Raw genomic sequence first — 23,527 nt, 5'->3', positions numbered from 1 at the left:
AGTCTGTGCTGCAACCACTCACCCGTGAGGAACAGCCCCGGGAAGAGGCCGGGCCCTGCCACCCCCATCCTGGTGGGCAATACTCCTCAAACAGAGGACCTTTCCACCTCCCTGGGGGTCTCCCGGGCCCTCCTCTGCTGCAGCAGCTGCTCACTGTCCCACCTCAGGTCCCTCTCTCCTCGGCAGCTCCCCATGAACACATCCCTCTGCTGTGGCTTCCTCTCTCACATCCTGCCGCCCCGCCTCTCCCTCCCTGAGCTGATTCTAGCTGCTGTCACCAGGGGTCTTAAGATGCACTCAGATGATGAGGAACATGACTGACCCTAATGGAAGAGGCCGACTACTGGCTCCTGCTCGCTGAATTCCTTTTGGTAAGAAAATAAAAGGACATATCCTAAGAGAATCAATGTGTTCACATTGGTCATTATTAGTGGCATCAAAATAAAATTTAATATGCAAAGAACAAGAGTGATAGAGGTTTAAGTTCCAAAAGAACTAAGCAAAGGGGCTAACAAAGATCTCGAGGAAATGGAAGACGGTCTTACTCAAAGGGCTTCATAATTGCTTAGCAAAAGGAAAACCACACAGCCCAAAAAGTTGAGGTCAGCACAGAGCTGAGCCACTTCCCCCTTCCTGCTGTTCCCGAGGCTGCGAACATCTCCTTCTCCCTCCTTCCCTTTCTGTAGTGGAAAATCAGAGGGAAGTGTGCATCAGGAGAAGGTTAAGGACTTACGGAAGATGCCAAGGAGTAAGGGGCTCATCAAGAGCGAGGCCAGAGGGGAAGGTGGGCCGAGGGGGCGCCATGCAGGATGCAGGGCAGCGGCCCTGTCACACCCGCCTGGCTGCCCGCTGCTCCCCAGGCTGGGATCTGGGCGCTCAGTCCCGCTACTCTCATGTCTTCTGGCCTCAACTCTGATCAAGGGGGCAGGGGGATTACACTGTTTCTAGAAGTCACATGTGAGGAGGATGAAGAAACGCCGTCATCGGTTAAGGGAGGTGGCACCAACTGCACATTCTATTCAACAGGTCACATCAGGAGGGGACAATTCTGAAAGCTAATGCCGGAGCTTCCTGCCTCTGGGAGCAATGTAACGAAGCCCCAAGGCCTGTGCTGTGCTCACAGTTCAGGGCTGATAAGTATAATCTGTATTTAGTTGCATTCACTTAGTATTTACTCTACACCAAGCAATTTATAGATATAATTTAATCAACAAAAACCAGACTATGAGAAGCAATAGGGCAAAGGAGCCAGTACACACACACTCACTCCACTGCTTGGTTAAGTTGTGGGACCTTAAAAAGCTACCTCAATGCTTCAGTGACTTCTGTAAAGTGGGGATGTAATCATTAGCACCTACAGCTCATAGCTGTTGAACAGATCAGCAAAGGGCAAAACTGGGATTCGTACACAGGCTGACACACTCGACTCCTAACTACAGAGTTATGGTGAAGGGTTGCCTCATTGAAACAGCCCTTCTTCCTCCAATGGCAGAGTCACAGGGCAGGTGGGAGAAGCAGGAGGATCTGGACTGCGTGGCTCCAGTGCCTGCCTGGCTCTCCCCACCACTGAAGTGTCACTGATTCATTCAAAGACTGCCTGCCTGCCAGTCAAGTCAGCCTCAGCGTGTGAGGACCATCAGAAGGAATGCTGTTGTCCAGAAAAAAAAAAACAACAACAAAAAACAACAAGGTGAGAGGAGAGAGCAATTTTATGTAGGAGTAACTCCAATAAGGAAAAACAGGTGAAGGTATCACTCAACTGCCACACACTCCTCTGTGCTGTGAGAACGGAGAAGGAAGAACACTGTGGGGGTGGGGAGGGGAACCAGCCCACGGCAGGAGGTAAGGATGGGGGTGGGGTGGAGCAAAACCTCCAACAGCAGAACCCTTCTCAGCCGATACCTTACAAACGTTCATTGCCAGTATTTCTCTTGGAACCACAATTCTCATGGCTTCACTCATGGGTATGTGAGAAAAAAAACATGACTCACCCCATCTGAGTGAGGTCTCAACAAATGACCTAGGAATTTTCACCCTGGAAGCAGCTTTCTATAAATCATAAGAATTTAAGTAAATTTTTATCATCAGAATAGAACTCTGTCTATAACAAAATGTCCTATAGAGTAGGCCTATGTGACAAGGTTGCTGATAAAAATAGCTGTGCATGTAAAAGCATAGCATTATCAGGAAGACAATTAAAACAAGTGACTGCTGTACTTAAAATCAGTTTTGGGTTTAACATTAGCATTAGCATCATCCACCTTTATTTTTCCCAAAATATATCTCGAGTAACTAGTCTGTATGAAAGGACGAAGGCTGACGGGTTTCAGCAAAGTGACTGGACAGAGGTGAGGAGCGAGGCCAGGAGCTCTCGGTTTCTGTCCCAAGCACAGTAAAGCCACTTGAGCGCTTTATTTCTGACTTGTATCTGCTCGAGGCTGGCTTACAAACCACTGCATTCGCAGCTTTGAAACAGCATTAATTTCCTCTTGAAGTAAGTGTTTTAAATGCCAAGTTTTCCCTTTTATTATTGTGGGATAGTACCTTAAAGACATTTCCTCAAAACCTAAAAATTTCAGCTTTTCAAACATTCTTGCTTCCTTGTTTTTTCTGTGTCTGCCCCATATGTCCTCTTTTCTGAGCAACTTTCCTGGGCTACGTATGCCCGGGACACACTGCCAACTAACCTTTAAACCACCAAAGGGGGGAAAAAGGAGAAGGGGTCTGTAGTAATTGGCCAAGTTGGGGACAGGCAGATCTGCTGACCACAGCCATGAGGCTGGGGATGCCCCTATGAATCACTGCTCATTAACCAGGAGAGAAAAGACAGACTCTCCAAAAGAAAAGGAAAGAGTGACTTTAGTGTTGGAACAGGGAGAGAAGGAGGGTGTGGAAGGTGGTGACAGGCAGGCGACACTGACTCCTGAGTGCCTCTCTCCTGCCAGCCACGGGGCCAGAGGCAGATGCCACCCCAGAGCACACATGCGGCTTTATGCCCCGTTCCTCAGTGGATGAACCAAACAAATGACAGGAACCTCATTAGTGAGGTGCTCTAGCTGAGACCCCTCCAACTGACATTCTTAGTGCCCCGTGGAGGATCAGCTGGCAGCAAGTGCGTGTTTCTCCGAGAAGGAAGGTGGGGTGGGGTGGCGGGAGGAGGGGGGCTGCAAAGTCCATTTTTTCCCACCAAAGTGACACAGATAAAAACCAGAGGCAGATACATAGATAGATCTATGGCTTCCAGTGTGCATGAACACACAGAAAAAGCACCTAAAATAAACCGTATAGATACCTAGATGAGTTTTAATGCATTCTTGTAGATCCAAGTTAAATATTAATTTCCATTGAAAAGGAAGGAGATGGAGAATACTGAAGGGCAGCATCGAAGGTTTAGAAAGTTAACTTTGTGAGCTAGGCCTAACATGTCTGCGTGTTTTCAACATTCACATGAAATTAAAATCACTGAGCATTTCACTCTGAATTCTGAAACGTTCAGTGTAAATCACAGACTGAAAATGACACAAGTAAACTCCCTGCATCGTATCTGATGGTAATTACAGTCACTGAGAACAAGCCAGTGTCTCTGATGCTGGGGGGCAGGGGTGAGGGTGGAGGTGGGATGGGGGGGTGGCGAAAGGACAGACTGGAAAAGGAGTTTCAGTATGTCCATTCTTGTTATCTGGACCCGAACAATGGTCCTGCTTTCACGGCACATCCTCCCCTTACATCCTCTGATATCAGCTCGTACAAACCAGACAGCAGAGGAAAAATTTACAGCCACAAGAACTGATGTCTTATTTTCTTAAAGTAACAACAATCCGGGAGGGGGGGGGGGCGGTGTGAACAATGCCAGTTAAATCCTTAGCATAATAAAAGAAAGCAAAATAAAGTGTTAAACCTCAACACAACTAAAAAAAAAAAATGCACTCTTGCATGAAATTCATCCATACAACTTACAAGGTAACAAAGCTATTGCTCACAATACAGCCTCATACCATTAACACTAATCATCCAGGATTCATGTAAACAATAATGTGCATTTTATCTTTTATCAGTACTGGCCACCTTCCAAACAAAGCCTGTAAAACTGCCAAATTTATTATATGCTGAACAAATTCAGTTAAAGAATAAATAAGGATAATACTATTGCTGAAATCCAAACATACTAACTGATCAAACATTAGATCCCTATGGCTAGTTCCAAGAAATACCTTTTAAAAGTGAGGCCTGCTCTGAAGTTCCTTATTTTGAGATGAAATTTACAATGAAATGACATACAAAGCTGTTGAAACAACTTTAATTATCAACGCCTGCGTGAGGAGGAGCTGCCTGATAAATTACCTAGGTCTTGATACGAGACCAGAGTGGCCCGAGAGCTTCCAAGGCCTTCCAGGTTCTTCCTGCACTCCCCTCACAGATACGCAGATACGTGAACGGTTGTAATGTGGGGTCTGATTCAACAAACGTTGTAATACTATGAAATACTCAAGTAATACTAAATGTGTACACACGTTTTCACTTAAACGCTTTTCTATTTAGTCTATTAGATTAATTAGGAAAGGACAATCCCGTAGAGCTCCCCATGGCTCAGAAGTCCACGCCAAAAGTTAGATGTATGCACTATTTCTTTATCACAAGTAAAAACATTTGCTCATTCAAAACTGGAAACAATTTCTCCCTCAGAGTATACTGTGTTCCAGGAGGGTCCTTTTATTTAACAACAGCAAAGTTTCTGGGCCAGATTCTGCTAAGTCTAAAACACCCCCACAGTATCTAATGTTAAAAAAATACAAAATATGCTTTTATGATGTAGATGCCTGAGAAAGATGGAAAATAAGGAGTGAGCAAATCCTTGCACGTCAGTAAGATGCTGCAGCAGAAAAGACGTGGAACTCACAGGAGGGCCCATTACTGCTTTTTTTTTTTTAAAATGTTTTACTGGATGGATGGATTGATTGAAATACCACTTTCCAAACAATGTCAACTAAACCCAAATTACCCAAAGCAAACGATATTTTGGCAAGACACCAACTTTTGGCAAGAGTTAAATAAATATTTTGTGCAGCAAATACACAGATTATATGCACAGATATGTTTTTGTTTCATACAAACCACACGTGCAAATACAACTAAGGAGAACTACGCAGACTTACTGAATGCGGGGATGAGGGCACATGGAAAATTCCAATCTTCTCTTCCCACTGGCAAAACAGGCAATGCATTTAACACAGTGATAGAAGATGCTAGTCCATATTTCAAAAACACATTTTAGTTATTGGTAAAATGGTATTTTTCCCAAAGTGTTATTACTCTTCACCAAGATCATAGGAACACTTTTAACTCCAACTTTATATAACATTACTTGGCTTCTTGCTTTTCATACAACATTTTCATTTACCCCACATATTAGAATGTTTATGTTACAGAGTGAGACTCAAAAAAAAAACTGTACACTAAATCATCAGAGACAATAGTTAAGTTGCAAAGTTTTAGGAAACTCACTTCATATAAATCCACAATAAAGGGCTTCTTACGGGAAACAAATTCTCAGTTTAACTCCACTACTTTTGAGCAAATTACTGTATATTTGACTTTCCTATTAATTGCAATGAGCCAAACACAACCTACAATTATCAGGATATGATTTTTTAATAATAAAACACTAACAGTTTACAGCTGGACACAGGATTCACGAAAATAATGCAGTCTGCAGCTACAGCTGTTCCCCAAGTCAAATGGCTTCGGCACCTACCTTCTCTGACGCTGGTTCTTACTCCACGGAACAGTAAGAACCATGTATAAACAAATGTTTAAGCTAAAAATTCCTTCCTTTTCAATATGCTCCGCTCTTAGATTTACTTTTGTATAATGGCCCTAAAGTGGTATATTAGGCAGTAACTAGAAGACATATTCCATTTTCTGACTGAAAGCCAATAATACTCATGAATTTTTTAGCTGAAAGACACTTCAAGATGCCACTGGGAAGACTGTAATACACACATTAGGCTGCAAACGGGCGGCAGCAGCTCCTTAACACATGCTGCAATAATCAGATAAATGGCCAAATTCATGTTCACTGGGTACACAAATATTTTGCTGTAACAGTTCCATCATCTCCATCTCTCTTCAAAAAGGAAAAATCCTCTCTGAAAGTCTTATCTTAGCAAAATTCACTGCAGAATATGTAAGTAGCAGAGAGCTGCTCTAAACTATCATTACCAACAGGGGGGAAGACGTCTAGTCTGACATCAGCGGGAGAAGATGGTTTCCACTTTCTGAATGCTCACAGGCTCGGCTCCTTAATATAGCCCGTCACTGGGCCGCCTCCATCCCCGACGACGTCAGCCGGGGCTAATACAGCCAGGAATAGCAAGACTAGGTTCTAATAAGGCCTCAGATGAGAAAACACCAGGAACGAAGCTGCGTTCCTTGCAGAGAGTAAGCACCTCCCTCCCCTGCAAACTGGGTGTACTTAGTCCCTAGTTAATATTCACAAAACCAGTTTTCACTGAAGGCTTATTAGTATTCTGGAAAGAAGTCATCAAACCAAGAACTACAACGTAGGCTTGTGTTTGAGTTTCGTAACTTGTCCAAGGTTAAAACTCAATTATCATGTCTTTATTCTGAAACCCATTTTAAACTTTTCTGAGACTAAAAAAAAAAAAACTTCCTAATTTATGAAAACTTACTGAAATGGCAAGGGCAAGACAGTCTATACCTCCATAAGAAATGTTTTTATTATTCCGGTTTTAAGAAGTTTTTGAATAAATAAATGAGATCCTCTCCCAGAGTATAATATGTATTTTGCTTTTCTTTTCTCTTTCTCTTCTTTCTTTATTTCTGGCTAGTACTTAACTGAGTACTTACTTTAAGTTGAGCACTATGCATGTATTTTCTTGCTTAAAATCCCACATTTTACTGTTTTTTATACATGTGCACACATTCTCTCTCTCTCAAAGCCTCACCATTTACAGATTATCTAACCTCTCTGACCTGTTTCCGTAAGTAATTCGTCCAACTCGCACAGATAATACACGACCCAGGTGTAATTGTAATCACCATCTCTCAGCAGGTTTCTCTATGGACTTTACACATAGGAGCACCTTTAGTTCCCATAACAATCTATGATCATCACCATTTCACAGATGAGAGAACTGGCACACAGAAGGGAGACAGGAACCTGACCACGGCCACACAGGTAGGAAGCTGCAGAGTTCAGTGAGTGCAAACAGCTCCTCAATTCGCAACAACTACCACGTGAGCTTGAGGCTACTCCCTTGTAATACCTTCACTGAACAGAGAAACGTAAACCTATGTGTATTACAGAAAGCAGCATAATCTAATTTAATAAATACTGAATATGTAACTTGAAAGTACTCTTCTTCTTGCTAAAAATATAGCAGCATCATTGTAAAATGCAGAATACTTGTGTCTGTAAGGACTGTATATACAGGTGAATTGCTGTCCTGAAGCTCACAGCCGAGTGCAGAAAGAAAACCTTGCCTGAGCTGAAGTATTATTGTTATTACTAAAGTTATTATGAAGTTATTGAAATAATAAAACCAGCTAGGAATTTTCTCTGGCATACCAAGAACGCTGTGTTTCATTCAAAATAGTTAAAAAGCCTTCTTTTCCTATAGAATCAGAAGTGGTAATGGGTTAATTTAAAAAGGCAGTTATCAAGAGCAATTATAGAAAATGATACCTACTAGTTAAATCATTTTAACTTTAAACATTACACATTTGTGTATCAGTCTCCATTGGGGTTTCATATTGTCTTTCTTGCATAAATCAGACCTATCATTAAGGCATTGTCTACTATTTCTAATTTTTGTTTATTTGAAACAGAGCTGTAACTCATAGACACTTAGAGTTCTCCTAAGTGCCTATGAAGTATGGAGGTTTTCATTACTTTTTCCCAGTCTGTGTGGCTTATACCTATTTGGTAGCAATTTTGGTCCATTTGACATGAGTTCTTCAAAGCATTCATCTTAGTTTTTATAGAAACACGTGTCTTTTCAAACTCACAATTAACCAGTTATGTAACATTCAATTAAATTATGTGATCACAATAACCAGTACAACTAGCATAAACGAGTTTGGACAAGAAGCTGGCTCTTGTAGGCACACAACATCCCTGCTGTGCAGAGATGGATGCTCCGCAGCTGCCCACCAGCCTGGGGCACTCGGAGCACCACATTCCTGTGACTTACAGACAGAAATGCAGACCTTGTGGTTGTGCCAGCCTATCAGTCCCAGTGCAAACTGATTATTGACATTTGTCGAGTAGACTCGTGGGGAATACAGTAAATAGTACAGACATAAGAAAGACCCCGGCAGTTTCCTTAAAAAAACGAAAAATAGAGTTACCGTATGATCCAGTGATCCCACGCCTCAGCATATATCCAGAAAAAACTTATAATTCAAAAAGATACACACACCCCAATGTTCACAGCAGCACTTACAATAAATAGCCAAGACATGGAAGCAACCTAAGTGTCCATCAACAGACGACAGAAGTGGAAAGTGAACAAGGAGGAAAAACTTGGTTTGGTGGGACGACCACTAACTCACTGTTCACCATACAAATTCCTACACTTTCTTTCGGTCAGGCTGTTACAATAACTCCAAACAGTATTTGCTGTGAGGCAGTGGTTGCATTCAAAAATAGAAAAAGGCAGTTCTTGGCCAACAAAACCGACCATCCCCCACAGTCCAATTTGGTCTTATAAAAATAAGCCAAATTAGGTATTTTTATTTGCAAATAATACACATCTACAGGATGATTTACTGAGAATTACTAGAATTTAGAAAGTTATTTACAAGAATTGATTATTTGAAGAGAATTTAAGAATTACCTTGGTATCTGAAAATGTAAGGCAAAACACTTAACCATTTTTTCCCACCATTTTTTTCCCTCTCTCAAACACTGGATTTTGGTAATCATCAAAACTATGATAGTTTACCTTGAGAGCTTTGTACTGCAGCTTAAGTTTCAAGCTTGGGACATACAAACAGCTTCCAGTAGAAGTAGTCATATTGCTCGTACTGCAACTATTCAATGGAGCCCAGAGCTCTGACCTCCGGATCAGGGGCCGGGGAGCCTCCTCAATGTGACAGACTTTGCAAGAGCAGAGTCATCCTAAAGAGCTGTCAGTGGACAGCTTTCTCCTCCTTCTAGCTCCAGTTGGAGACTTAAGAATGTTCTGGGAAGTAAAAATATACCTGGACTTCAGAATAGAGCTGCTACTTACCCTCTGGGTAGTTAATACAAATTTAAATCCAAATGAGCACAAAGTGCATTACAAATAATAATTTAATGGACTAATTAAGGGTGGTCTAAAACAGGCACTGAAAAGATTAAAACAAACTCTTTTAGGAAGTTTTACAATATGTCATTCTCTACCTTTTTTTCAATTGGTCCTAAAATGTGTTTGCACTGAGAGAGTGAAGAATAAGTGTTTTATAAAACCGACACCTATGGATAAAGCTCTGTAAGACTACTGCACCTTATTTAACTGTAACTGGCAATAAGCATGGAGCGAAACTTTAAAGAAATTAAGATAATTGCTTGACACCTCAGAGACAGATAACTATATTATATTCCTTTTGCCTGGTATTAGGGGAAAAAAAGAATTCATTAAGCTGAAACTCAAACCCTGGTTCTAGTTAGGCTAGAGGATACGGAGAAAACCACGCCCTTAGAGATGTTACAACATACTGTGTGTGTATGTTCACAACACAGGCATATGATTTCACATGATTTCTTTAGTTTGGTGTTTGGCTTTAAGCCAATGTTTTGAAACCTAGAGTAATGACTATTACTTAGGGCAGAAACACATTTGGGCCCTGGACAATTAAATTTTATATGAGGTTAAGTTTCTAATTAATACAGGTCTCTTTTTGGTATTAAAAATATAACCTAAATTATACGGTTTTAATTTAAAAATCTAGCTGCATTTCTTTCCATCTGATGTTCAACTGCACTGGTAATTATTGAGCAGCTGAGGGCAAATTACTGCGCTCTCTGGACTGCACTGTAATGCAATCACTTAGTATGAATCAGAACTTAATCGCAAGACATCAAAGACTTAGGAAGAAGCAACAAGTATGGGATAAACTAAAACGGAACATAGCACACACGAAAAATACCAAGTGCTAGCGAGGAGAAATCACTTCCTGTTGGCAGGGAGCCGCAGCAAAGGTCTCATGAACGCCCAAGTTGGGTTCTGAAGAAGGTACAGCCTTTCAAAGGGAAGCTGGGGTGGTGGTGAAGGTGTCTGAGACCCCAGGGAGCCAAAATGTTGCAGTTAATAAAGAGCAAGGGTGGTGAGAGATGCCGGGAGACTGCGTGGCCAGGTGACCGGACGGTGGGGGTTCTGGGGCTTCCGTCCTCACCTGACCTCTTCTCCTGCCCCGTTGCTGTCAGGCCCTGGTTATGGTGCTGGCTGCATCCTACCTCGGCCAGGGCAGCCTGAGAACTGCAGCTGGGAAGGCACACTCGGGACGCCCCGCCAGACTGCGGGAGGCACATGGAGGTGGGCGGTGCTCTGGGCCCCAGCCCTGCTGAGCACCACCATCCACTGCCATCTCCTCCCCAGACAGGTTTTCCTGCCCCATCAGTGACCTGAAATCTGACTAATTCATAGTAATAAGCTAGAAAGAAGTAAAGGGAGAGATAAAGCAGGGTACGTTTTATTCATGGAATTCATTTCTTCACCACACATTTAGTAAGGACCTACTTTGTAGAGTCAGAAATAGGAAACCTTAAATGGCAGAAGGAGTCGTAGTTGATTTAATACACCGTAGGCACAGTGACAAGTTTTGCGCATGGGGGCTAAAACCACAGCTGGAATGATGCGCTGGAAAGATCAGCATGGCCGTGGTATAAATGACATCTTTGGAAGTGGATGGAGGGGGCTGAAGACTAGCTAATAGAATATTGTAAAAGGCCATATATTGCATGATTGCATGACTGCATTTATAGGAGATTTCCAGAACAAGCAAATCCACAGAAACAGAAAGCAGATTAGTGGCTGCCAAGGGCTAAGGGGAAAGGGAAAAGGGGAGTGATTGCTAATGAGTACAGGGCTTCTCTGTGGGTTGATGAAAATGTTCTGAAACAAGAAGGCAGTGATAGCTGCACAACTTGTGAACAGACTAAAAACCAATGAATTATATACTTTCAAAGGGTGAACTTTACGTTACGTGGATTATCTTAATAAAGCAGCTATTAAAAACAAAAAACCAGGAAACAGAAACAACAGCAAGCCCCACAAGTTCTTAGGCCTGATACTGGGAACTGGGCAGAACTGCGGAACAGACAAAGGGATGGTTTCCAAGTATTTAGAAAACACGCTGGTGACTACCATGAGCAAGAGTGACTTCTCTAACAGCGATTCATCCCAAATGATCTTCCTCATTCTTTCTGCTAAAGAGATTAGAGGAAGAATTTTTTTTTAAAGTATTGTTATTTTATTACTTTTCTTAAAGTAACACACGCTCATAGTAGAAAATTTAGAAAATATATAATGCTAAAGAACAAATTGCATATATTCCTCCCACACACAGAATTACCATTAACTTAAAAAATTCTGCTCAGCATTTTAAAGTTTATTTTATGTATATTTATAATTAAGCACAAACTGCATGCACAATTTTATAGATGCTTTTTTTTTTACTGCTACGATTTCCCCCACCCCTGGAATTAAAATGTCTTTATAAACATGACTTTTAATGGCTCTATGCTATTCCATCATATGAAGATACAATATATTTTAACCACTTTATATAATCATTTAGTTTGCTTCCATAACACCATGATGAATGTTTTCTGTCCACATTTCTGATTAACAATAATCAATAGTTTCAATACAATAGTCTCAGAAATGTAATTACCAGAGCAAAGGGTGTGACCACATTTGGGGCTATTCATATAAACTGTCAAATTATTTTCCAAAAAGGCTATATTAATTCACAATCACATCGGCAGGGTATGTGAAGGTCCACCTTCACATGTAGATCCCAGAAATCACAACAGTCATGGGTACTGTGGTTTTTTAAAATGCTTTTTGAAAATGTGAAGACTGTGGTGTGACATTATCTTATGATTTAAACCGATTACTAATAATTGAGTATCTTGAAAATGTTTATAAGACTTCATGTTTACCTGGACACAAAGACGAGGAGTCAGGGACCTGGCAGAGACGGGGCACGTTCAGGTCGGCGAGGCACCTGACATACCGCCGCCGAAGACAGGAAAGCAGGTTTGGCTGATAATGCCACCTGAGGAGCTTTTAAAAACACGGCTCCACCCAGACCAACGAAACCAGCGCCCCCTGCAGAAGGGCGCCGGGCGCTCAGCGGAAGCCTGCCCAGCGCGCAGTGGGAAGGAAGCGGCCCTCAGAACTGCTGGGCTGGAAGATGACGGAGAATTAACGGGGTTGGGAGGGCATCCTTGGTGTTAATTAACAAGTTATTGTAAACAAAGAGAAGTTCTCCAGTCTAGTTTATTTAATGACTTGAAAAAAAAAAAAAGGAGCACCTGTTAATCAGACAGATGACACAAAGCACACCTATCACGTGTGGTGACAAGAGTACTTCTCTGAAACCTCAGTGTCGGCGGCCAAGAAGAAAAGGTCCAGCCAGCATAACATTACTTACTCAGTATCTTTGTACTACTAAAACCGTATGAACACCGATAAAAACGCAATTTAAAAAAGAAAAGGAAAGTCCCTCACAACCATCCTATTTCAGTATATTTGGTATTCGGGTTTGGGCGAAGATGAAACTTCTCTCACATTTGGCCACCATGCACTTTTCTTATTCTGTCTCGTGTTTCTCCCCAGGTACAATCTATAACAGTTCTACCCCCTCCTGCCTCTCTTCCCGTGCCCTCAGCCGTCCTTACTCCTCTACATCCTTAGCCCAGTCGCGGTACTCAGAGCCTTTCTGGCCCCCTGACCAGGCCTCCCCAGAGTCCACATTCCGTCTCAGCAGAAGCTGCGTGTCCTCCCGTTACACACATACTGGGAACAGGAGGAAGGGTCACACCCTCTGCCCTCCTCAGACCTACCAGGCCACTGCTCTATTACAGGGTGGCCTTGAATAAAAACCTCTGTTCCTTTGAAATCCATGCCTTAAAACACCCTCTTATCGATGTTCCGGTCTGGGATTTACCAACATGCCACTTCATCCCTCACACTTGACTGAAAACGCTGGCACTTGATGAGGTCTTCCTCTCCCCGTGGTCCTCACCCTGGGTGACTTCACAGTCTGTGTGGATGGTGAGCTCCTACCTGTCCTCACAGGTTGTCCTGTCTCAATTCCAACAAAGTTCACCTCCACTTCATTTCAGCCACTGCCTCCTACGATCATGGCCTGAACCTTGTGATTTCCCAGAATTGGTGCCCCCGCTGAACGCCAAGTTAGTCCCTCAGCTTCCTACCATCTTCATCCCCGAAAACTGGTCGTGCGTGTGAGGACTCTGTCCTGTGCCCTCTGCCCATCTCATCTCTTCCCCAGCTTGGACTCCCCACCAGCACCCACCACCCTCGGTTCCCTTTCACATATCTCTGCTCACACAATTCCTTCTGCAAAATGAATCTCAAGATTTCTCCACTCCTGCAAGTGGGAGCTGAGCACTGATGGAGAAAATCATACAGCTAAGGGGCAGAGCGGCCCCTCAGAGCATTCCAAGGTTTCCCAACTTGCCTTAGACCCAGAGTCCTGCCTGCCAACCCTTGTATTTGTTCTCCAGTCAGCTCCTTCTATTTACCAGCTACTATTTCCAGCTCTTACCACTTCAGCAAATGGCTCGTCAATTTGATACTTACTTAACTTCCCTTCCTCTTACTTACAAAGAAGTGCACCACTCTCTTCTGCAACACTCCTGGTATTTGGATGTGTGACCCTCCTCTGGTAAACATTAACCATTCCAACCCCATTTCCTATTTCCTTCCCCATCTTCTCTGACACTTTGTTGCAAAGCCTCTCTTCACCAAATTTTCAATCTTTTTCTTTCTACTTAACCTGTAAGCATACTCAGGTCATTTTCATCCTTAAAAAAAAAAGCCCCTTGAGTCCGAATCCTCCTCCAGGAACCATCCAGTCTCACAACGTTCCCGCACATCTAGACCTGCGCAGACTACAGATCTGTGATCCCTTCCAAAGCACCTGGGGGCTACAGAATTTAGGATTCAGATAAATAGACACACTTTTAACTTTAGAAAGAGAATACGTGGCATATACCATTCTTCATAACATCCCCACAGGGCCTTGGGAGCGCATTCTGTAATCAAATTCAGTATTATTTCTGCAGTGAAATGTATGAATATTCACACTGAGTGGGACAAATGAAGATTATAGGTCATTCCAAATCCATGCAGGTCAGGTTTTACTGCCAAATGACTTAGAAAAACCTTTCCATTTTCAGAGTTTGTTGACTTTTGAGATGCAAATAAAGGGATACAGGCCTAGAGTTTATCCCTGCTCCCTTCCACTTACTTCATGATCCAAAACAATTACATTTCTCCCCCATCACTCCCTAGTCTTCCATGACACTCAAAAGCCAACCTACAGAGGTTCTGGCATCTCGTGTGTTATGTGGCTTAGCCTCTCTGCTGTGTTTCTCACTGTGGTCATGTCCCCCCCGTGATTCTCTGTTCTGAGGTTTTTCATGACATCCCACTCTCCAGGTCCTCTTCTGAAACTGAGTGACTTTTCCTTTTCCATCTTTTTTATGGGATCTTTCTCTTTGGAGTTAGCCAGGCCTCCCTCAGTCCAGTCCTCTCCTCCCTCAGTCATCTTCTTTTCTAAAAATTACATTTAACAGCTTTAGTGAGGTATAATTCAGAAGCCATAAAATTCACTCTTTTAAGATACACGTTTCAGTGGCTTTAGTCTAATCACAGAATTGTGCAACCATCACCACATCTAGTTCCACAACATTTCGTCACCCCGACAGGAAGCCCCACACGCATTATGCAATTGTTCCTCCTCCCCTCCTCCCCCAACCCTGGCAACCACTAGCACGCTCTACCGTTATGTATTTGCCTACTCTAGACATATGACTGGAAACATAGTATGTGGCCTTTTGTTTCTCACTTCTTTCAATGAGTATGTTTTCAAGGTTCAGCAATATTGTAGCATGTGTCAGTACTGCATTCTTTCTATGGCTAAAGACTGCAATGTATACAGGATATACCACATTTAATGCATCTGCTCATCAGCTGATGCACATTTGGGTTGTTTCTACTTTTTGGCTATTAGGAACAATGTTGCTGTGGACATCTGTGTACAAGCTTTCATGCAGATATATGCTTTCAGTTCTTCTGGATGTACACCTAGGAATGGAATTGGCGACTCCATACTAACCTTACGTTTAATTTTTTGACGAACTGCCAAATTGCTTTCCAAAGTGGATATGCCATTTTATTTTCCCACCAACAATGTCCGAGGGTTGCAATTTCTCCATATCCTCATCAACACTTACTTTTCTTTTCTTTCTTTCTTTCCTTTTCTTCAATTACAGCCATCCTCCTGGGAACGAGATGGTATCTCGTTGGTTTGCTCTGCATTTCCCTAGTAACTAACGATGCTGAGCATCTTTTCATGTGCTTGTCATTGCTTATCTTCTCTGGAGAAATGTCTGTTCAAAATGTTGTCTATTTTAAAACTAGATTTTGCAGTGATTCTTAGCACAACTTTAGAGTTATGAACTGCTCTGAAAATCTGATCAAAAACAAAAGGTAAACCCACAAAGATTAAAAAAAAAAAAGGCACACAATTCTCCTAAGAAGTCATTAATGTGCTATAAGACCAAATACAGACCTTCCAGATTAAGCACCCTCACTTTGTATCACAGCTTCTCAACCCTGGCCCATACTTAAAGGCACCAGGGGAACCCTCCTACATTGCTGGTGGGAATGCAGTTTGGTGCAGCCACTATGGAAAACAGTGTGGAGATTCCTCAAAAGACTAGGAATAGACTTTCCATATGACCCAGGAATCCCACTCCTGGGCTAGTATCCAGAAGGAAATCTACTTCAGGATGACACCTGCACTCCAATGTTCATAGCAGCACTATTTACAATAGCCAAAACATGGAAACAGCCTAAATGTCCATCAATAGGTGACTGGATAAAGAAGATGTGGTATATTTATAAATGGAATACTACTCAGCCATAAAAACCGACAACATAACGCCATTTGCAGCAACATGGATGCTCCTAGAGAATGTCATTCTAAGTGAAGTAAGCCAGAAAGAGAAAGAAAAATACCATATGAGATTGCTCATATGTGGAATCTAAAGACTCATGGACAGAGAATATAGACTTGTGGTTACCAGGGGGGTAGAGGATGGGAAGGGATAGACTGGGATTTCAAAATTGTAGAATTGATAAACAAGATTACACTGTATAGCACAGGGAAATATACACAAAATGTTATGATAAATCAGAGAAAAAAATGTGACAATGAGTGTGTATATGTCCATGAATGACTGAAAAATTGTGCTGAACACTGGAATTTGACACAACATTGTAAAATGATTATAAATCAATAAAAAATGTTAAAAAAAACACATGAAGGGACGAAATATGTATATACATAAAAGGGAATATTACTCAGCCTTAAAAAGGGACGAAATACTGATACATGCTACAACATGGATGAACCTTAAAAACAGGATGTTGAGTGAAAGAAGTCAGACACAAAAGGCCGTATATTATGATTCCAGTTACATCAGAAACCTAGAATAGTCAATGTCATAGAAACAGAAAGTAGAATTGTGGTTACCAGGGGCTGGTGGGAGAGGGGTGAGTGCTTACTCTTTAACAAGTTGACAGTTTCTGTTTACGAAGAGGAAAAAGTTCTAGAGAGGGCCAGCAGTGATGCTTGCATGACAATGTGAAGGGGACTTAATGCCACTCAATTATACATTTAAAAATGGTAAATTTTATGTTTTGTGTATTTTACCACAATTGAAAAAAAACCACGTGTGTATACATACATACACACACACAAAACACAACAGAACACCGTTAGTATTTTGCTTAAAAACTCTCCAAGTAATGTAAATGTTAAAATAGGGTTAAGAACTGCTACTTCATACTCTCTTCGGTGGCATCACCTATTTTCAAGATTTCCCAAATCTTTCTTTCCACCCGTCCCTCTCAAAGCTTCTACTTCAAAAATTCAACTAGGTGCCAACGCACAAAATTGAGCTCATCTATCCCATCTCCCCATTGCAAACTGGCCCCTCCTGAAAGACCAACACCCACTGAACATCCTCCCCCTGTATCCCCCCCGTCAAATCATCGGCGTGGCTTTGCCCCTTAAAAACCCTCAAGCCCCACCCCTTGTCACTGCGATAGTCGCCACTGCTTCCAGCTCAGACCTTCCCTTACTTGTATTATATGACATAAGCTTCCTTACCTCCAGATGACTTCCCTGCTCAAAGTCTTCAGTAGACTCCACTCCCGCTGACATAAAGTCCCTGCTGCTCCAAATGTCTCAGAAGGTGCCTTATGACCCACCATGCCTGTTTCTCCAGGCTGGTCTGCCTATTCTGCTCACCCTGGGAAATGGAAACTGCCCGTGGTTCCCCACCTGCTACATACCCGTTCTCACCTCTTTTCTTGTGCTTGTTACACATGGAACAAACCATATATCTTCCCCCTTTTGGCTAACTCCCACTCATCTTTTAAAACCTAGCTCAGATGACCCTCTCCCCAAGATTAAATTCCCTTCCTCTGTCTTTTAATAGAGTGTGTCTGTGTCTATATATGTATACGCGTATGTACATATGTATGTATGTGTGTGTGTGTGTGTGTGTGTGTGTGTGTGTGTATAAAACACTACTATTAACCACATGTATCTTAATTACTTATATCTTTTTTCCTTAGCAAATTGTAAACTCCATGAGGGGCAAAAACTAAGTATGTTTCATCTTTTTATCCTAGGCCCTTATCAGAATACCTGACACCTAGCACTTAATATACATTGAATAAATGGCTTTACAAACTGCTATATGGCATTTGAAGCTACTTTATCAAAATAGGTAACATAATTTACTCTGCTATATTGGTATTATTTTATTTGATCTTCACAAAAACCCTATGAAGTCATTATCATTATCATTCCTTGGAGCACAGAAAAAAAATCAGACAACATGCCCAACATCAAACATAGCCAACAGGTGGTAGAACTGAGAGGCGTGTCCAGGAGAACCCACAGGGCCCGCACCCCACGTCTTCCCCTCCGCTAATGCAGACGTGGGTGTTCTTACCTGTGTATGTTTTGAGGAATCAAGTAGATATTTCCTTCCAAATTTTTCTCTATAATTTTTAAAGTTATTATCTTAACATACAGTTTGCATCTTTTGAAAATTAAAAAAGCTTTAGCATGTTACTACATAGTCTTCATAACCTGCATGATAACTACCCACAAAGACAAAGGTAGACTCTGCGATGAGATCGAAAAAAAAAAAACACACACACAAAAAAACAGTAGGAAGTTCAAAACGGGGAAACAAAGATGATGGTCACTCAGGTGATACACACACACACACACACACACACACACACACATATATACAAAAGCCAGGGAATTTCAGTTGATTGCCAGCTTAATATGAATCAACCAAATGACTTGATGCTAAAAATAACAAATATACTCAGATTATCTAAGAACAAAAGCAAAATTAGAAATCTGCAATTTGGACAGAAACATGAAATTCCATGTTGCTCAAAAACATAGAAATAATTGCCTGGGGAATTTAGTCAATGAACAGACACTACCCAAGACTGTATTTAAATAAGCAGGGATATGTATGGGTCTGTGTGCATGTGTGCACGTGCGCACGCACATACTTGCTTATGTGTGTGTGTGTGGGGGGGGCAAAACAGCTGGGGAGATGAAACATACATAGGTAAGAAAACATACTCAATGTGTTGAAAGGATATTTCAGAGAAGAGCTGTCTTGGGTGTTTGGTAATTATCACACGTTGGATAGTGTATTTAGCACTACATTATTTTATTTAATTCTCAGCGTCCTACAAAGCAGATATTGTCCCTTGTCTTAGAGGAAAAAACAGATTCAAAGAAGTTAACTTACTTGTTCAAAATCTCAAAGCTTATACACTATGGCCCTAGACTTGAAACCAAGTTCTGATTGCAAATCCCATGCTCTTTCTACAATTCCTCACATTTTCTAATGAAAGCCACTAAATAACTATCTTAAAATATGTAACAGGAGAGCTGTTGATGATGGTACAGAGTAATGATCTAGTTAAAACATTATTGGAAAAAAAGAACGTATCATCCTCGAAGTCTATGCGATGTCCATCCCTGGAGCCCTTCAGCTCTTAACATCGAGAGACAGATAAGACAGTTGACGCCATAACTCCTGGGTAAGGTCAGCATCTCCACGTGTAGTTAATTACTGACCTTCCAACATGAACTGAAGAGAGGAACCACAAGTCACGACCTTACCAATGCTATGATATGAACGCATCAGATTTTTCATTCGCTCTTCTCAGCACCACCAGGGAAGTATGGGCTTTTCCTTTCCATTAATTTCTTTCTGAATTCTCACATCACGGTCACACAGTTATCTGTGCATCATTTCCAGCCCTCAGCCTGGTCCCACTGCCCCAGGTCCTGACTGGACCAGCACTGAATGCAGTGAGTGCGTTGCTCACCGGAAGCACACTATACTGAACTAAGCTTAGACATTTAGGGCTGCACCAGGCCCCCAGAGGCTCAACTGGGCCCCACTTGTCTCCACACCCACAGCCCAGACTTGTAAACCAGTGGAACATCTGTTTTCAGCGTCTGGCAATAACTGGGTCGATTTCTCTTCCTCTGGTACATTCTGCTCATAATAACCCTTGTACAAGAAACAGCTTCCCCTTTACATCTGTTACCTTGTCTCTCCTCCTTCTTAATCCCTGGTGCCCTGATTAACATTTCCAGCCAAGTACGTTAGAAAATTATGTTCCAGACTCTAATTACAACTGTCTTGAGGTTACCTGGTAGTTGAAATAATCTGGAAGGGACAGGAGATCAAACCAGGGAGGCCAGAAGAGGCGTCTGGAATGAGCCATGATAGAAATTCTATTTCAACCTGAGCAGAGGTAGCTGTATATAACTCAATAATGGTTAACTTGGACAAACAAGTATCCTGGTTTATTATCTAAATGAAAGACTAATAAACTCTACAAACAACCAAGTAGAAAAGTCAGGGAATTTAAACTGGTCTTCTAATTTTAAATGTGAAGAACAGAAAAACACAAGAAGTCGCACAGACCTTCTCAGTAAGCGTCACATAGTGCCGGACAATCCATGCCCCCGGCCCGTCCTAAGACCCTCGATGGGCTGTTACAAGGAAGCTTTCATCCGGCTCCTCTCACTGAAGACTCCACAACAACACCATGGGACACTGCTCCCCTGGCATCTGATCTGGGCATCTGGTCTAAGGCCACCCGGCAGTCTATGGGAGGACCTCGGCACCAAGGTTCTATCTGGACAAAGATGGTGGTGATGGGCTGAGCAGCAGATTCTCAGGCTGTGGAATATGGAAGACAGAGCTGTTCTGTGGGCAGAGAGAGAAACTGAAAGGACACAGAGGAAGAAACCGCAGGATGATAAAGCGACAAGGTGCAATGAACAAGCCAGATGTGAAGCAGAGAAAAGATATGCATTGAGTGAGAGGAGGCTGGTTAGCAGAAGCACCTTTGGCTCCGGTCAACAAATACAGAATGGTTCTCAACCTTTCCTCCCCGTAAATCGTAGCACATGCTCTGCTAGCCCAGATTTCCACAGTTGGGCTATTAAATAGTCAGAGAAGCTCTCCACGTGGGCAAATTTGTGACCCAAGAGCTCTAACTCTATCCCTTCCCAACCCTACGGGCATGGCCGACCTATTTCACTGCATCCCCTAACTTGGCCCCGAAGCAGGGCAAGCCTGGCCCCCGCCTCGGCTTCTGCTTTCACCATCTACCAGCTGTGTGGCCTTGCGAAAGGTACTTAACCTTTCTGAGCTTCAGCTTCCATGTCTGTAAAATCCAGAAATAATATTCACAAGCTTGTATAAAAATTAACTGAGCTCAAGGATAAAAGTTCATAGCCTGATATACAGAAATTACTTCATGTACGTCACCTGCCGTCATCAACATGGCCCCTGGTACCTGAAACACTCGGCTCTAGGACATACTCCACAAACAGCACCTTTGTTCCAACAAGGCACTGCTCTTGCCTTCTTGTCTGAGCTCTTACACTGTAAAACAAATGCTTTTTTTGCAGTGTATTGTGGGCCACATTTGTCAAGTTTTTGTGCTCTTTGCTGGTGATTTCCTGTTTCAAATGGCCCCCAAGCATGGCGCTGACGTGCCGTCTGGTGTCCTAAGCGCAGAAGGCTGTAATGTGCCTTACGGAGAAGATGCAGGTGTTAGACGAGCTTCCCTCGGCACGAGTCATAGAGCTGTTGGCCCAAAGTCCAACGTTAGTGAATCAACAATATATACTAAATAAGGTGTCTTTAAACAGAAACACACTCAAAATAAGGCTATACGTTGTGACCAGAGACTTGCAGGGACCTAACCCTGCACTCCCCTAGAAGCAATGGCTCAATATTTGCTAATGCAGTGTTTGCCACGACTTACAGGACACAACTCCTGCAAACAAGAATCGTCTGTAGTGGGTGGGGGTATAGCTCAGTGGTAGAGCATGTGCTTAGCATGTACGAGGTTGCATGAGGTCCTGGGTTCATCCCCAGTACTTTCATTTAAAAAAAAAAAAAAAAAGAACGGCCCTGGTTTGGGGTGGGGGGGGGGAGAAGAATCGGCTGAAGTTCATTAAAGGTAGCACCTGGGAGTAGGTGAGAATGAGGCAGGAAGCTAGAAGGGTAGAGGCAGATCACGAAAGGGCCTTCATGTCCTACCAAGGAATGCAGGGATGCGGACTTCACAGCGCTCTAGTCTGGTTACTGATTAGAACACTGCGGGAAACACTGTGGGAAACGTCTATAGCTTCCTGCTTCTTGGTGTATCCCTCGCATCTGGCACAGGCGTATCACCTACAAGAACGCCTTTACACACACTGTCCTCTTGGCTCAGAGCAGCACTGACAACAGAAAATACTGTGGGTCACAAACAGTCTAGTAGCTATGGGGAATGTCAAAAGAAACAGGTGAAATTAAATTTGGTAATATATTTTAATGCATTATATCCAATACAGTATCTTTTCAACATGCAATCAAGATTCTAAAAATCATTAATGAGCTATTTAATTTCTTTTTGGCGGGGGGGGGAGGGACATTCTGTCTTCAAAATCTGAGTGCGTTTTGCAGTTCAGACTCGTCACATTTCAAATGGTCAAAAGTCACCTGTGGCTAGTGGCTCCCACATGGGCAGAGAAGGCTAGAGTATCCCACACATCCTCCAGTGCCTGGCGATCAGCTCAACCTTCACTTTCTCTGCTAAGTGTCCCCTGAGTAATCCTCTCCCCAGCCCTGGGGCAGTTACTCTTCTCTGTACTAGTGAAACACCTGATAAAATTTTACAACAAATAGTTGTTAAATAATGAACAGGAGGAATTCAGTGCAAGAAGGAAACTGACTATTTTTGCATTTTAGAAATAAACCAACACACAGGATGGTTCATCAAGGGAGGACGAAGATAAACAACAAAGCTCTATCCATACTTAACTTTCCCACTCATTTCCCCCTAAATCCAGTTACAAAAGTTTAGTGAGGGAAAGTCTTTCCCACCGTGAATACTGACAAGAAAGAGTGATGTCACCTAGGAAGAAATATGCTTGCTCACTATTAAAGTCTGAAGAAGTGTAAGTGATCCCTGTCTGAAATACTATGCACACAGGACTCCTCTCTAGGGAATCTGCATGGATGCAAAATGATTTACAACAAATCTTAAGTCAATGGCTTATATTCCAGGGGTGTTCTCAATGTCTCAATTCTTTTAACATTAAGATTATAGCATTTGGTGCACCTCACAAAACCTTTAAAAAATATATAAATAGTAATAACTAAGTTATCTTTAAAGTCAAAGCAAATGTATGTTTATATTATATGACATTAGTGATTATTACAATACAAACTATAACCCTGCATGTTTACTATGAGTTGGGGAAACGAGTCATTGCTACAACTAAAATACACATCAGAAAACGCCAAGGCTTACCCTCTTTAAGGCAAAGGACTGCAACACACGTGAGAGAAATGGGGAAGCCAACTGACTCCAAAATTTTCTCAGCATTTCTGACTGGTAATTTTTAGAGTAAACACTGCAAGAGGCGCCCTGGAACCATTTGCTAGCTGTTGTGCAGGTTTTTTCACTAATTGAATTTTATATCCCTTTGGCTTCCAAAGAATTAAACTGTATGTAAAGTGGAGCCTAGTACCTTAATCCTGCCTAAATCTTCCCAAACTCTGACTTGCTCAAAAAAAAAAAAAAAAAAAAATCAAAAAACTCCTAAGAATGTATTTCAGTGAGTTTTACAACACTGA

The 23,527-nt window shown here is 42.2% G+C and overlaps 1 protein-coding gene across 18 annotated transcripts in view; it reads right to left on the bottom strand.

Moving 5' to 3' along the window:
• NCOA2 (nuclear receptor coactivator 2) overlaps positions 1–23,527 on the bottom strand; it is a 234,538-nt gene that overhangs the window by 83,276 nt on the left and 127,735 nt on the right. The window lies entirely within an intron of this gene.

Source organism: Vicugna pacos, chromosome 29, assembly GCF_048564905.1.
Source record: "Vicugna pacos chromosome 29, VicPac4, whole genome shotgun sequence".
NCBI classification, from domain to species: domain Eukaryota; kingdom Metazoa; phylum Chordata; class Mammalia; order Artiodactyla; family Camelidae; genus Vicugna; species Vicugna pacos.
This window is presented reverse-complemented; position numbering and strand designations above follow the sequence as displayed.